This window comes from Macaca mulatta, chromosome 4 (genome assembly GCF_049350105.2).
Source record: "Macaca mulatta isolate MMU2019108-1 chromosome 4, T2T-MMU8v2.0, whole genome shotgun sequence".
Taxonomy (NCBI): domain Eukaryota; kingdom Metazoa; phylum Chordata; class Mammalia; order Primates; family Cercopithecidae; genus Macaca; species Macaca mulatta.
Genome location: NC_133409.1, coordinates 167,167,028 through 167,179,717, shown reverse-complemented (window position 1 = coordinate 167,179,717; position 12,690 = coordinate 167,167,028). Strand labels below are relative to the sequence as shown.

At 44.6% G+C, this 12,690-nt stretch overlaps 1 pseudogene; it reads left to right on the top strand.

The window, feature by feature from the left end:
• The first annotated feature begins 635 nt into the window (after positions 1-635).
• On the top strand, positions 636-1,214 carry LOC709995 (actin-related protein 2/3 complex subunit 3; annotated as a pseudogene).
• Positions 1,215-12,690: the final 11,476 nt, after the last annotated feature.

Below are 12,690 nucleotides of genomic sequence, written 5' to 3'. Positions count from 1 at the left end.
CTTATTCATGCTTCTGTGTTATTTGAGTACCTGCTTATCTCCTCTAATAACTAATAAAATTTTGAGAGCAACGACCTGTCATTTCTCTGTATATTATACATATTTAGCACCATGTTTTTTGCATATTTCTCAAAACGGTTGGTAATTTTAAAACAGCAAAGCTGAGTTGCAGAAAGTTAGAGCAGGTCTCCAAGGGCTCTGATGGCAGCTTTGGTCACGAGGGTGCTGGTTATTCACGTGATTAGAAGCAGGGCCTCAAGAGCTCACCGTGCTAGGAGAGTCTTATCTGGGGAAAGCCAGAGTGGGCCAAGATAAGAAGGGGATTTGAGAGGGGGAATTTGAAGAGAGAAACTTAGAGCTAGCCTGGGTTCTAATCCCAGCTTTGCCACCAATAATCTGTGGGACAGGACACCGGTCAAGGCATGTCTGTATGGCATAGTAGAGTTGGAGTGTGAAGCTTGGCTCTCCCATGTATTAGCTGTGAGAGAGGCAGCAGCTTTGTGTCCTAGCTCCCTCCTCTTATTTTCTGTGTGACCTTGGACATTAATAAGCCTCCAAAGCCTCAGCTACCTCTCTCCTAAAATACCTATTCTCGTGATCCTACTCCTCTGGGTTGAAACTCAGGTGCTGCCAAGATGCTGGCTTACCACTCTTCTCTCACGGGCCCTGACACCAAACTCATTGGAAACATGGCACTGTTACCCATCAGAAGCCAATTCAAAGGACCTGCTCCCAGAGAGACAAAAGATACAGATATTGTGGATGAAGCCATCTGTTACTTCAAGGCCAATGTCTTCTTCAAAACCTATGAAATTAAGAATGAAGCTGATAGGACCTTGATATATATGACTCTCTACATTTCTGAGTGTTCAAAGAAACTCCAAAAGTACAATTCCAAAATCCAAGGTAAGAAAGAAATGTATACATTGGGAATCACTAATTTTCCCATTCCTGGAGAGCCTCATTTTCCACTTAATGCAATTTATGCCAAACCTGCAAACAAACAGGAAAATGAAGTGATAAGAGCCTATTTACGATAGCTAAGGCAAGAGACTGGACTGAGACTTTGTGAGAAAGTTTTTGACCCTCAGAATAATAAACGCAGCAAGTGGCGGGCTTGCTTTGTGAAGAGACAGTTCATGAACAAGAGTCTTTCAGGACCTGGACAGTGAAGGGAGCCTGGGCAGCCACCGTCTCCAGAGCCCTGGGCAGCATTTTCCATTAAGATGTACACAACCTTTTGCCTTTATTTCATAAAGTTTTATACAGAAGAGAGAAGAGCATGTCTTTACTTGAGAAACTCTTGATCAAGAATTTGGGTGGGGAAAAGAAAGTGAGTTATCAAGGGAGATCTGAAATTTTCTGCAGTATTAAGCTGGTGCTTAATAAGTAATAATGAAGAAATTTCTAACATTAAAAAAATACCTATTCCAGAGATTACTAGTGTCTGCCAAGTGCCCTCCGTGGGATAGGTACTGTTGCTTTATATGTACTTACTCCTTTGGTCCTTTTAACAATCCTGTAAACTAGGTAGTATTATTATCCCATTTCCAATAACTCAACTGAAGCACATGGGGGTAACTCTCCCACAGTTACCCCACTGTCAAGGGGGTACAGCTGGGATTTGAACCAGGCAGTCTGGTTCCCTGAGTCTGCTTCCTTAACCACTGCATTACCACACAGGGACCTGACATGATGGACTGAAATTGCTTAGCATGCAGTAAGAGCTCAATAAATGGCAGTTGCTCATGACGGTCATTCTGAGTCCCCCAGCCTCATTTTTAAGGTGGAGATGATACTACCTAATTCGTGGGTAGAGATAACACAGATAAAGCACTGAACATTACATATAGGACTGGATTCCTGGGTTTGTATTTTTTTTGGTTCTGGCCACATGGCAAGCAGATCGGCTATTTATTTGCACCCATGACACCGACTTAGGGGTTCAACATGCTCTTGTTGGTTGCCGAGTCTATATTGCTTGGTGTTTTCTAGCTTGCCTAGTGCTTTGCTCATAGCAGATGCTAAAAAATTTGGTTCATTTGTTTCCCCAAAATCTATAGAATTCCCACCGTTCTTATATAGGCTACTTTGGAAGGCAGTGTGGGAGAAAGGGTACTGAGGTGCTGAGGCAGAACTAATAATTGATCCCACTCCTGATTTCAATCAGTCCCTATGCCAGGAAAAACTAAAAACTCTCTCCTCTCCTCTCCTTGTGCAATGTATAAGCCTCGCAGAAACTCACTTAAAGGCAATTTCTACTTAATCTGTGCTTTGGGTGTTACAAACACAAGCTTGTAACAGGTCTCCCCTTATTAATACATGACAGCTATTGCCCTGTTCTTACCATGCCTAGGCAGATCAATCCTGTCTGTCTTGGACTTCTGATTGCTACAGGCTGGGGAGCATGTCTGTTTGACTTACTATCAGTGGCACAATGCCAAGTGGCAAGTACCAGGTTCCAAAAACGTTTATTTGCTGATTCAGCAGTTGTGATCCTGTTGGAGGTAGATTCCAGCCTTGGTCATTTACCGCCTTGATTTCTGACTCTGTGGCAAGATTCGTGTATCAGGCTCTACTAGGTCTTCTCACCTCCATTTTGGTGATTTGCTGGGCAGAGCCTGTGTACTGAAAAGGGGAAGTGGTTGTGAGTGTGCTGGAGAAAGACGATCTGGCTCAGCAGATTTTCAGGAATGGGCTTAATCAGGGAGGGCACCTATTATTTACTAAGTACTTACTATGTCACACATCAGGTTAGGAGTTCTCCAAATGGATATAAATAAACAGAAAACTTTTGGTGCACCAGTGGTTTATGGGGGGCACTTGGGGGAGCGTTCACTGCCTGCTCCTCATATTCCCAGGACTATGACTAGATCAGCAAGTAACCACAGCCCTCACCTCTTGTCTCTCTCCTTATCCACTCCTCCCCAGGAGGAGATATGAGTTAACGGCTTGTGTTCATGATTTTCAGTGTACGTTGAATAATAGCAATTCAAACATATTAAGTCTTAATCCTTGGCTCTTGTAAATGTTACCTTACGTGGGAAAGGGGTCTTTGCCGTGTGATTAAGGATTCCAAGATAAAGAGGTATTATTTGTCTCTTAGGACTTCTGTAACAAAATACCACAGACTGTGGGACTTAAACAACAGAAATTTATTTTCTCACAGTTCTAGAGGCTGGATGTCCACGATCAAGGGGCTGACAAGGCTGGTTTCTCTGAAGACCTCTCTCTGACTTGAAGATAGCTGCATTCTTGCTGTGTCCTCACATGACCATTCCTCTGTACATGGGCACTCCTACTGTCTCTTCTTCTTATAAGGATACCAGTCCTGTAGAAGTAGGGCCCCACTCATATAACCTCATTTAACCTTAGTTACCTTTTAAAATGCCTTATCTTCAAATACAGTCACACTGTGGGTCGGGGATCGTCAGGGCTTTAACTTGAATTTTGGGGGACGGAATTCACTCTGTAACAGATTACTTTGGATCATCCAGGTGGGCCCTAAACACCATTGCAAGCACACTTATAAAAGAGAGGCAGAGGGAGATTTGAGACACATGCAGAGAGAAGACACACAGAAGGCAGTATGGCCACACAGGCAGATACTGGGGCGATGTAACCATAAGCCAAAGAATGCTGACAGCCACTAGATGCTGAACAAGGAAGTGTGGTCCTGCTAACATCTTGATTTTGGACTTCTGGCTATCAGAGCTATGAGGGAATAAGTTCCTGTTCCTATCAGGCGCCCAGTTTTGTTACAGCAGCCCCCCAAAATGAACACAATTGAATGGTGCTGTTCAAAGACTGAAATCTAACACCAGGAGATTTGACTTTTTCCTGTCTCTCTCTATCTCTGTCCAGCATGAAGCAGTAATGCTGGATAAAAGTGTCAGCTCTGCAGACCAGAGTTTTCTTTCATGTGGAGTGTCCCAAAGTCTAGACTGGGGAGCAGAGTCAGGGAGCAGTATGGCTGAAGTATTCACAGGCCTGCTTCGTCACTTATACCACAGCCACATCCTCTAACCTGGAATTCATCAGGATGAAGCTCAAATTTTGATCTCCACCTATCGGATCCTCTCTATCTCTCTCTCAGTTCTTGCTATGGTCTGAACGTTTGTGTCCCTCCCCTCCAAGTTCATAGGTCAAATCCTAATCCCCAGTGTCATACTTTAGGAGGTGGGGCTCTTGGGAAGTGATTAGGTCAGGGAGGAAGATTACTCATGAATGGGACTTGTGCCCTTACAAAAAAGGTGCCAGAGACATCCCTTGCCCTTTCTACCATGTTAGTTCACAGTGAGAAAATGGCCATCAATGAACCGAGAAGTGGCCCTCACCATGTAACGAATCTGCCTTGCTCTTGGACTTCCCAGCCTCCAAAACTGTGAGAAATCAATTTCTGTTGTTTGCCAGCTACTTGGTGTATGGTATTTTGTTATAGCAGCACAAACAGACTAAGACAGTTCTGAATTGATTCTGAAGAGAAGGGTGTTATTTATTAATCCCCTTAAAACCTCAAGAGAATGCATGGGAAGTGTATCTGTGGACTGGTTGGAGAAAAAAAAAAACTTTGTAAACAGGATGTGATCTGTCAGGATCCTCCTGAAAGAAAAGTCAGGGGTGGAAATTAGTAAGGCAAACCAGGGGCAGAGCTTCCCAAGACCATGGGAACCTACCTCTTGCATCAGCGTGACCTGGATGCAAAACATGGAATCAAAGAAGATCATTTTGGAGCTTTAAGATTTGACCACCCTGCTGGATTTTGGACTTGCATGAGGTCTATAGGCCCTTTGTTTTGGGCAATTCCTCCCATACGGAATGGCTGTATTTACCCAATGCCTTTACCCCCATTGTATCTAGGAAGTAACTAACTTGCTTTTGATTTTATAGGCTCATAGGTGGAAGGGACTTGCCTTGTCTCAGATGAGACTTTGGACTGTGGACTTTCGAGTTAATGCTGAAATGAGTTAAGACTTTGGGGGACTTTTGGGAAGGCAAGACATGGTTTTGAAAATGTGAGGACATGAGATTTGGGAGGGGTCGGGGTGGAATGATATGGTTTGGCTATGTCTCCACCTAGATCTCACCTTGAATTCCCACATGTTGTGGAAGGGGCGTGGTAGGAGGTAATTGAATCATGGGGGCAGGTCTTTCCCGTGCTGTTCTCATGATAGTAAGTATCACGAGATCTGATGGTGATTATAAGGGTGAGTTTTCCTGCACAGGCTTTCTTCTATTGTCTGCTGCCATGTGAGATGTGCCTTTCCCCTTCCGCCATGATTGTGAGGCCTCCCCAGCCACATGGAACTGTAAGTCCAATAAACCTCCTTCCTTTGTTTAAAAAGAAAAGAAAAGAAATTAGTAAGGCAAGTTCTGACACAAGACTGCCTGGATTCAGATCTGAGCTCAGACCTTCCCAGCTGCATGACTGTGAGCAAATCAGTTTTTTCTCCCTTACTCAGTTTTCCCATCTGCAAAACAGGGCCAAATAGGAGCCCCTCCGTCACAGATGTGAGGATTAAAAAGACATGCATATAAAGCACTTAGGACAGCTTACGGAGGGGCACATAGTAAGCCCCCAATAGATGTGAGCTGTTACTCTCTAGAAAAAATAGTTGAGAGAAAGGGATAAAAAGAAGTTGCCGGTAGATGCAGATATAAACTCTCTTTCGCTAGATGACCGTGGGTAAAATTCAGCAGCATTTAAATATCTGATCTGACCCACTGTTGAGATAACCAGTAAAAACTCAAGGCCTCAAGAGGGTGGGGGAAAACGGAGTTGCAGATGTTTGCAGGAGGAAGCCATCATTTCAGTCAATAATGGACTTGGTGCAGCATGGGCATCTGGCAGCACAGCAAAGGTGCTTTGGCAGCTTCATATACGGTACGAGTGAGTGAATTACTGTTATGCTAATTAAACTTATTAATACAGCATCAGGAAAGAGTCTGATCCCTTCATTTCTAATATCGTGGAAATGCAGGGAAGGAGGGGAGGGTCATTGATTCATTAATTCAACACACGTTCATTGAGTTCCTGCTGTGTGCCAGGCACTATTCCAGCCCCTGGAGATATGAGAGTAAATGAAGAAAAGTCCTGGATTCATGGCTTCTATTACAGTGATAGGAGAGAGACAATAAACAAATAAACATGTGAAACATAAAAATAATAGTCAGGGCCGGGCACAGTGGCTCACGCCTGTAATCCCAGCACTTTGGGAGGCCGAGGTGGGCAGATCACAAGGTCAAGAGATCGAGACCATCCTGGCTAACATGGTGAAACCCCGTCTCTACTAAAAATACAAAAATTAGCCAGGCATGGTGGCGTGCTCCTATAGTCCCAGCTACTCTGGAGGCTGAGCCAGGAGAATCACTTGAACCCGGGAGGCAGAGGTTATAGTGAGCCGAAATCACCCCATTGCACTCCAGCCTGGTGACAGAGTGAGATTCTGTCTCAAAAAAAAAAAAAAAAAAAAAAATTACAGTCAGATAATAACATGGGCTATGGAGAAAAATGAAATAGGGAAATGAGGAATGAGGAGAGGGTAAGAATGAGATGGTTTTAAATAGAGTGGTAAGTTCCCCAGGGCTGCTGAAACAAATGACCATAAACACAGTCCTTAAACAACAAAAATTTATTTTTATCTTTCTGTTCTAGAGGTCAGAAGTCCTAAAATCAAGGAGTCGGCAGGACTGTGTTCCTTTTGGAAGGTTTAGGGGAGAATCCACTTCCTTGACTTTTTAAGCTTGTGAGGCTGCCCCCATCCCTTGGCTCATAGCCCCTTCCTGTATCTTCCAAGCCAGCAGTGTGGCAGATTCATATTTCTCTCTGATGCTGTTTCCACCATCATATCTCCTTCTCTGACTCTATCTCCTGCCTCCCTCTTGTAAAGACTCATGAGTACAATGGGCGCACCTAAATTATCCAGGATCATCTCTCATCTCAATATTCTTAGCTTAACTATGACTGCAAAGTGCCTCTGCCACGTAAGGTAGCAGGTTCTGGGAATTAGGACATGGATATCATTGGAAGGCCATTATTCCACCTAGCATCATGGTCAGAGAAGACCCCAGTGAGAAGGTGACATTGAGAGAAGCAAGGAGGTAGGCCATGCAGTTAGCTAGGGAAGAGCACACCAGGCCGGAGAGATGAGAGGCAGGTCTGGAGTGTCTGAGGAATAGAAAGGGCCTGATGAGCTGCAGAGGAGGCGGGAGGGGAGAGTAGCAGGTGCTGAGGTCAGAGGTAAAGGGGGACCAAATTCCACCAGGCCTTAGAGGTCACTTTGAGATCTTCTTTGCCAACCCCACCATGTTTGTGAAAGACTGAAACAGACTATGGTCTCATTTGGTTTTCACAGTGGTGTGACATCCTCAGTTTATGCTTGCTGAGTAAGACTTGAGGCCTTGCCTCACCTACCCAGGCATGAAAGGATAGAGCTGGATGTTTTTGGCCATTCTTGTGTCACTATAAAGAAATACCTGAGGCCAGGCGCGGTGGCTCACGCCTGTAATCCCAGCACTTTGCAAGGCCGAGGCGGGCAGATTGCCTGAGCTCAGGGTTCAAGACCAGCCTGGGCAACACGGTGAAAACCCATCTCTACTAAAATACAAAAAATTAGCTGGGTGTGGTGGCGTGAACCTGTAATCCCAGCTACTCAGGAGGCTGAAGCAGGATAATTGCTTGAACCCGGGAGGCAGAGGTTTCTGTGAGCCAAGGTCATGCCACTGCACTCCAGCCTGGGTGACAGAGCAAGACTTTGTTTCCAAAAAAAAAAAAAAAAAAAAGAAAGAAATACCTGAGACTGGGTAATTTGTAAAGAAAAGAGGTTTACATTGTGGAAGGCAATGTGGTGATTCCTCAAGGATCTAGATCCAGAAATACCATTTGACCCAGCAATCCCATTATTTGGTAGATACCCAAAGGATTATAAATCATTCTACTATAAAGACACATGCACACAAATGTTTATTGCAGCACTATTTACAATAGCAAAGACATGGAACCAACCCAAATGTCCATCAATGATAGACTGGATAAAGAAAATGTGGCACATACATACCATGGAATACTATGCAGCTATAAAAAAAGATGAGTTCATGTTCTTTGCAGGGACATGCATAAAGCTGGAAGCCGTCGTTCTCTGCAAACTAACACAGGACCAGAAACCAAACACCCCATGTTCTCACTCATAAGTGGAAGTTGAACAATGGAGAACACATGGACACGGGGAGGGGAACATCACATACCAGGGCCTGTCGTGGGGTTGGGGGCAACGAGAGGGAGAGCATTAGGGCAAATACCTAATGCATGTGAGGCTTAAAACCAATATGATGGGTTGATAGGTGCAGCAAACCACCATGGCACATGTATACCTATGTAACAAACATGCACGTTCAGCACATGTATCCCAGAACTTAAAGTAAAATTTTAAAAGAAAGGATAACGTTTAGAAAGAAAGAAAAAAAAAAAAAAGAAAAGAAAACAGGTTTAACAGGTTTACAGTTCTGCAGGCTGTGCCAAACACGGCTGCAGCATCTGCTTCTGGTGAGGGCCTCAGGGAGCTCACAATCATGGCACAGGGTGAAGCAGGAGCAGGCACGACACATGGCAGGGGCAGGAGCAAGAGTGTGAGGGAGGAGGTGCCATACACTTTTAAACAGCCAGGTATTGTGAGAACTCTCTCAATATCACGAGAACAGCGAGGGACAAATCCGCTCCCATGATCCAATCACTTCCCACCAGGGCCCTCTTGCAACACTGGAAATCACATTTCAGCGTGAGCTTTGGAGGGGACAAGCATCCAAACCATATAACTGCGTTTCAAACACACAGCCCATCTGACTCCAAACCTGCCCTGGACTTCTGAGTAGGATCTCTCTGATCAAGTGCTTTAGTTCCTGGTTTCAAGGTTACATCCTCTCTGAAGCCTTCCCTTCCCTTCCCTTCCCAACACTAGGTTAGGTGTCCTGCTCATGTGCACTTATACTGATCACATCCCATACTCATTCCAAGGGGACCCCTTTTCATACTGTATTATAATTCCTGGATTTGGGGTCTGTATCTCACCTTCAAGCCTAGATCATGTTCTATTTATCGATGGATTCTTACAGTAGAGTTTAGAGTAAGTACTCAGTAACTGTTTGTAAATGAATTGATGAAATTAACAGTAAATGCATGAGTAAATGACCTTACCTTAGCAAATTAATAGGTGAGTCCCAGAAAACTAAAAGGTCATCAAATAGCACCTAACCTTAAAAGGACACACACACCTTTTAACTCAAGGTGTTTAGAAGAAATGCTTGAGAGTTCTGCTTATGGCACAAGGTTCCCTGCTATAAGAAGTGGAGCAAGGAAGTCATTAAGGATCAAGAAGTCCCTTCCCAGCTGCAGGAAGCAGCCCTCTTAGCCACGAGGAGCAAGCGCCCACTGTAGATCATACTAGTAAGTATAAAAGCAGGAGATGAGCATTGCTCCTTTGGAATCTTTTGGCATCCTTTAGCTCCTGTGCTCGCTTTCACCTTCTGGAGCAACATCCAACCAAGAGATTAGATTAAGAAGAGATTAAGAAGCAACAGGCAGTGGTTCCACACAGGAGGCTGATGAACACCATGAGGACATCTCAGGATTCCTCCCTCCAGGCATCCCGTGGCCCACATGTCTGTGTGTGCCTGGTGCTGATGAGGTACCGTTTTGATCATGATGTAAAAGTAAGAATTCTTAGAACAAAGTTGCCATTTTCTTCTGAAGCCTGTTCACAGCCTGTTTATTCCTCCGGGGACATTCTGAGTCTGATTCCAACAATGTGTTTTGGGATTATTAAAAGACTTTCCAAAAAACACTGTCAGAGAGAAACTGCCACCATAGTGCATAGCTGTCTGGGGCTGGAGGAATCCTGGCTCTAAGAGAAATCTTGAGATATGGAGCACAAGTTTCAGATGAAAACAGCTTGTGGGAGGAAAGAGAGCATTTTATAACAGAAGCATTAAATTAATCCTCACTCATATAGTGCAAGTTTTGACATAAAAATCCCTGGTTTCCAGGGGAGCAGGGCCAATAGGAGGGCCCTGTAGGTTTCCACTAGATTGCAAGAAAACGGATATTAAATAAGAAGGGGTAGGAGAGGGGAGAGAAAAGAGGCCAAGTAGAGTGGAAAAGGAAAGAGGATAAGGGCCGGGTGTGGTGGCTTCCGCCTGTAATCCCAGCACTTTGGGAGGCCAAGGTGGGTGGATTGCTTGAGTGCAGGAGTTCAAGACCAGCCTGGGCAACACAGTGAAACCCCTTCTCTACAAAAATTAGCCAAGCATGGTGGCACATGCCTGTGGTCCCAGCTACTCGGGAAGCTGAGATGGGAGGATTGCTTGAGCCCGGGAGGTTGAGGCTGCAGTGAGCTGTGATCATGCCACTGTACTCCAGACTCGGTGACAGAGTGAGACCAAAGGAAGGAAGGAAGGAAGGAAAGGAAGGAAAAGAAGGAAAAGAAGGAAAGGAAGGAAAAGAAGGAGGAAGGAAAGAAGGAAGGAAGGAAGGAAGGAAGGAAGGAAGGAAGGAAGGAAGGAAGGAAGGAAGGAAGAAAATACGTTCATTTCTAAGAGGCAACTTTATCTTGGGAAATTAACTCCACACAACAAGGATGCAGTCTGACCCACAGTGTTAAACGCTGCACTTCTCTTGCTAAGAGACTGCTTACAATCACACAGAAAGAAACCTTGCAGATTACCAGATGTAGATGGAGTTGTTTGGCTAGAAAAGGGCAAAACCTTTTGCCACAAAAACAATAATATTTACTCTGTGCCAGGTACCGCGTTAGGCTCTGGAGTTGCATGTGGCTATCAGTGAGACTTAGTCCCCGCCTGCACGGAGGACACATGTTAAATGAGCCCTTGAGGTTCAAAACCTCAGAGAAGTGTTATGTTCATATTTATTTTTCCTAAGATTTCTCTGGCTATGTTGTGGAGAATGCATTAGAAAAGGGCAAAGATGGATGCAGAAAGACTGGCTAAGATGCTGTTATTGTCGTTCAGGTGAGAGATGATAGAGGTGTGGAACAGATAAATGATAAGGAATCAAAACATATGTAGGTGTGGAACTGGTGCAACCTGGGTATGCATCTGAGGAGAATAGAGCAGGGGCATCACTTCCAGTTTCAGACTTGACCAACTGGTGGAGGGGCACACTCTACAGAAATAGAGGATGTTAGGAGTGAAGGTATCTGTTGGGGAAACCATGAGCTCTTAGATGTTGGGAGGGACACTGCAGACTAGATCACTTGACCTCTATTCTATGCTCCTTCTCATGATCCACCTCACACTATGGAGTCTAGAAAGCCAAAACAACATTCCTCACACCCTCTTACAATTCAGGACTCAAATGTGGTTCAGGTCCTCAATCAGCTACACACCCATGCGTCTTGAATCCAGAAGTGAGTCAGGTGGAGAAAGAGGCAGCAGAGCCTGGGGCGTCCATTCTGCTGATGCAAATCTAGCGAGTTAAATGACTCTGGGTCCAACGCTTCAGGCCATAGCTGCCTGACGTCTGCATCAGAGCTAGGCCTACATTTGGAACAGCAGGTTTCTAATTCCTTAGCTTCCTGCCTGTGGCAAAGATAGAACTTCCCCTAGAGGGTTAATTCTGCAGTGGTATTCTGGGTGCTATTCCTGGAAGCCTGGAGTCTTCTTCAGCCCTTCCTACAACTTCTAAACAGGCAATTTCCTGTAGAAGCCCCTTTCTGCTTACAATGTCTACAATGCATTACGCTCTCAGCAACTGAAAATTAACCAGTATGGAAGTAGTGAGTTTGTAGACCCTACAATAAATGCAGGTGCAAATACATGCATGGCACTCAGATGATACAGGTCTGGGGTCAAGGAGAAAGGACTGGGCTGGCAATTTATGAGTAATGTTAGCATGCGGATATAGAATGAGATCATCCTGGGAGATATTGCCAAGAGAGAATTTGAAGGATGAGAGGAAAGGAGGCCCTGGGGCAAAAGCTTTAGAAACACCAGTTTTTGAGAGGTGATTAGAAATGCAAGCTGGCCATCACGGGAAGATGGAAAGAAGGTAGGAGGAAACCAGGAGGTGTTGGTGTTATAGAAGCCAGAGGTAGAAAGTGGTTCTTTAAGAATGGATGAACGGGCAAGTACTGCCAGGAGGTCAGGCAAACTGAGGACTGAATGTGCCTGTGGAGTCTGGTCTCGGTAACCTTGGAAAGAGCAGGTTTGGTTGCAGTGATGACAATAGGGTCAGATTAGGGAGGTCCAGGGATGAGGGAGAGATAAGAAAATAGACACCATGAGAAGAGGCAGTCTTAAAAGAGGCTTAACCATCTCTGGAAGTGATGAAGGATTAAAGGAGGGGAGTTTATAAAAAATCTTTAGTCAAGCTAAGTCACTCCTCATCATGAAACATTAGTGAGGTGTTATGTGAGGTAGTATTGCATATTTTATCTAAATGATGAATTTTTGCGTGTTTTTTTTTTCCTTTTTCTTTTTTTCTTTTTTTTTTTTCTTTTCTTTTTTTTTTGACAGAGTCTCGCTGTGTCATCCAGGTCATCCAGGCTGCAGTGCATTGGTGCTATCATGGTTCACTGGCACCTCTGCCTCTGGGCTCAAGTGATCCTCCCACTTTAGCCCCCCAGGTAGTTGGGACCACAGGTGCATGCCACCATGCCCAGCTAACTTTTGTGTTTTTTG